Source organism: Penaeus monodon, chromosome 28 (assembly GCF_015228065.2).
Source record: "Penaeus monodon isolate SGIC_2016 chromosome 28, NSTDA_Pmon_1, whole genome shotgun sequence".
Lineage (NCBI taxonomy): Eukaryota > Metazoa > Arthropoda > Malacostraca > Decapoda > Penaeidae > Penaeus > Penaeus monodon.
Window position 1 is genome coordinate 15,139,151 of NC_051413.1, and position 249 is coordinate 15,139,399.

The 249-nt window shown below is 46.6% G+C and overlaps 1 protein-coding gene across 1 annotated transcript in view; it reads right to left on the reverse strand.

The window, feature by feature from the left end:
- The window catches only part of LOC119591374 (flocculation protein FLO11-like), a gene marked incomplete at its 3' end in the record, with an annotated part of 85,043 nt that overhangs the window by 64,074 nt on the left and 20,720 nt on the right, over positions 1-249 (reverse strand).

The window sequence follows — 249 nt, forward strand, 5'->3', positions numbered from 1 at the left end:
TCGTCCCCCCTGTTTTGTATCACGCATACAGAAACCTAAATAGCAAGGATATATATAATCTCTCCGGGTAAAATGAATGTGTGCACATTGTGCAGTGTCCACAATGATGGTGCCTTTTCTAGATCTAAGGAAAACTTCAAAAAGATTCGGAAGAACCACAACGGAACACGAGCAACACCTCTTCCAACATACGTCGGCCGACGCCTCGTAAACGGCCGTTAACAGGAACAACTGACGGGCTGGGAGGAC